The sequence below is a fragment of the Mus caroli genome, unplaced genomic scaffold (assembly GCF_978045245.1).
Source record: "Mus caroli unplaced genomic scaffold, Mus_caroli_1 scaffold_11, whole genome shotgun sequence".
Classification (NCBI taxonomy): Eukaryota; Metazoa; Chordata; class Mammalia; order Rodentia; family Muridae; genus Mus; species Mus caroli.
Genome location: NW_028227266.1, coordinates 55,551,007 through 55,554,532, shown reverse-complemented (window position 1 = coordinate 55,554,532; position 3,526 = coordinate 55,551,007). Strand labels below are relative to the sequence as shown.

Sequence of the window (3,526 nt, the reverse complement as noted above, 5' to 3'; positions counted from 1 at the left end):
AGGCTTTATGAATTTAAATTTTTAAATGTCAATGAGACAGGTAGCACAGCTGCTGAAAAACAATGGATTTTAAAAAGGACTGCTGAATTAAACCAGCCTATAAGGATGTGGTAACCTCAGAATGGAAGTCAGGAAATAAGTCACCTTGGAGAAGATAATATGCTTTTGTTTCAATAGGAAATGAAAAGCTGAAGATTTCTTCAAAATTAAGATTCAGGGAAAATCTCCTGAAAATCTTGGCTGCTGACATGGAAGAAGAGACCCAAAAGAACAAAATAGGTGACACACATGCTAATTCCCTTATGTGGGAACAGCTCAAGGGACAGGCTGAGTCAGGAATGTTTCTGCAGAAGCCAATAAATCTTATTGGCTCCCTAGTTCTCATGACTTATTACATGCCATCCTTTCATATGGCATGGATGGGGATTTATATTACAATTTGGTTATGCAGTCCAGACTTTTAAAATTGCTGGATGCCTTTCACCTGCTCAAGCATAAATCATAGAATCATCATTAGCTGACTTGTGCACACCCTACATTCTATATATGTGTTAATGCAAAAGCCTCCCTATGATAGTATCTTTAAAAGTTTATGTGTTTTCAGAGCAAAAAGACCAGACATCAATGAAGACAAGATAAGTAGCCCAGGTGATCCAGCCTCACAGGTTGCTCCAGCTTGGGCTTCAGTTAAGCCCTGCACTTTCCTGTTACAGACAGCCTGGGCAGTGAATGAAACAACCAGCGCTCCCAGGACTTAGCCAATATCCCAATTTTCTTAGGGTCCTCAGAACATGTCTTCACCTGTTGTGGTAAGTCTCCAACCACAGCAACTTTGTTGCGGTGAATCTCCAACCCCAATAATCCCATGCAAAGAAAACACAACTCGGTTGTATATTTATAAACTGCACGCCTAGCTATATTGGGCAGATATGCCTCTACACCACTTTCTTCCCCAACTATGAAATCCTTACTATTTGCTGTTTCTCCAGGCCATGCGCTTCTGCTCCACCCTCCTTCCAACCGCTCTTCTCCCTCTGTCCTCCTCCTTTGGCTGTCTCCTGCAACTCTTCCTTCTCCCCTCCTCTTCCTGTCTTGGCCTGGAAAACCCACCTCCTCATTTTAGCCCAGCGATTGGGTATTTGTCATCTTTCTTAGCCAATCAGATAATTAAGGGGAAATTCCTCTACATTCAGCCCCAGAAATCAGGAAACACTTTCAAGAACAAGAAAGATACCCTCATTCCTGAGAGGTGGGGTGAGTGGGTTTTGGTTTGTGGTGGGTTATAGATGTCTGTCATTATTCACAGAGTTAGTTGCAAGTTGTTATTGGTCGTGGTCAGGGAGGAAACGGAGTAAAGGAGCTTAGACTTGGATCTCTTTCTCTGCTCTCTAGTGTTAGGGGGTGAGAGGAGAATAAAGGAGGGATATAGGGATAAAAAGACCGATTATTGTATCAATAAGGACAAAAAGAGTGGTCTATTATTTCTATTTTCATCCTGAACTCCACTGTTAGATTTCAAACCTGGGCCAAATGGTTGGAGTGCCTATTTAACATATCACAGGGAATGCTGGCGTCCTGGTCCTCCCTGCACCCCTCAGTCCCTACCTGATACAGGTTCCTCCTGGCAGGCATACACCACCCCATACCCTGAACACTCCATTATTGTCAGACATAAGGCAGGGGAACCCGTGACCTTGGTTTTGGAAGAACACATCAGTTGTTGTAGTATACATCTGGGCAGGGTCAGAAAGTTTCAAAGGTGTTGCCAAGACAGACATTATTGTTGGGGGTGGGGGGACGCACTATGGGCTTGCAAAACAGTGCCCGAGCAAACATAAAATGGAGATCAGGACAAGAAGACATTACCTTGGTCACTTCATTGTGGGTGTGTGCATGTGTGTGCATGTACCATGACATGGGGTTAGAAGTTAAAGGATAAACTGGGGGGAGTCTGTGCTCTCCTTACATTGTGTGGGTCCTGGAGATCAAACTCAGTCAGGCTTGGCAGCAAATGGCTTTACCCACTGAGTTGTCTCACTGGCCCTGATTTCTAGTTAACTCTTGAATGAAAGATTAATTTTCATTAAAAATCCTGTTCAGTGGGTAGACCTCCAACTAACAAAAGGATTATTGAGCTGGCTAAGATTATTAGAGGTAAGTGATGTTATTGGTGAGATTATATTGTAGCCGTATTTAGATTTATATAGTTACATATATTGAGATGGTTAATAGAATGTAAGTCGAGAGACCACCGGAGTCACTGCTGGAGAGGAGTCGACTTGCCACCTGCCGCCAGCGAGGCCCGCCCACCCGTTTGTCTGGCCTTCTGCCTTGTTCACCACGCAGCCTGCTTCTGCAAAATGGTACGATCGAAGGGATTATGCATTACTTGAATTTTGTGTTGAAGATAGTAAAGATGTTAATGTAAACACTGAAAAATCCAAACTTACTTTCAGGAGGAAGCGATAATTTTAAGCATATAAATGAAATTGATCTTTTTCATTGTATTGATCCAAATGATTCCAAACATAAAAGAACGGACAGATCGATTTTATGTTGTTTGCGAGAAGGAGAATCCAGCCAGTCATGGCCTAGGTTAACAAAGGAAAGGGCAAAGCTTAATTGGCTCAGTGTGGACTTCAATAATTGGAAAGCCTGGGTGGATGACTTGAATGAAGACATGTTGAACTTTGACCGTTTCTCTGAGATGATGAATCACATGGTGGTGATGAGGATGTAGATTTACCAGAAGTAGATGGAGCAGCTGATGATTCACAAGACAGTGGCGATGAAAAAATGCCAGCTCTGGAGTAAGGAATGTCACCGCCTGGGTTTTGAGAAAGAAAAATAACTTCTGCAAGATTTCATAATTGAGAAAATCCCTAAGTTGGTAGCTCTAAAGGCAGATAGGCTGTACTTGCCTCCTGTAACCCATTTGTCAACTTTCTATTTATTTATTTTTTTAAGGCTTCACTAAGGGTTGATTATGTACCACTGTATGGGATGATTTAAGTCAGCTAAGGCAGTATCTGTATGCATGAACATTTCCCAGGATTCCATGAGGCAGTTGACATCCTAGTCAACTGCTCCAGCAGCTCGGATGAATAATTGCATTTCATCTAAGTCTTTCATCATAACACAATTATTTACACATTAGGAAAGCTCTCAGCTTAGAGAAAGATGAAAGTTTTAGACCCTAGACCATGGACTTAAAGGAGGCTGAAACAAATTGATACCCTGCCATTCTTCCAAGATACCTTTCAGAATTATTCCACTAAAGTTTATTTTTCAAAAAAAAATGTACTTTATATAATTGTATGTGATCTCTTGTCAGTGTTCAGGTGCATTTTAGCAAAAACCAGTGGATGCCCTAACTTAGATGGGTTTTGAAGCCTATATATTTGGTATTGTTTGGCCCTTAAGCTTTTACATGTCTTAGCATGGAGGACAAAAAAAAAAAAAAAAGCTGTACATTGTTACTTGAGAGTATGTCTATTTTAGACCAGATTGGTATTTGCACTGTCAG

At 41.5% G+C, this 3,526-nt stretch overlaps 1 pseudogene; it reads left to right on the top strand.

The window, feature by feature from the left end:
* The first annotated feature begins 791 nt into the window (after window positions 1-791).
* Window positions 792-2,814, top strand: LOC110302345 (prostaglandin E synthase 3 pseudogene; annotated as a pseudogene).
* The last annotated feature ends 712 nt before the right edge of the window (window positions 2,815-3,526 follow it).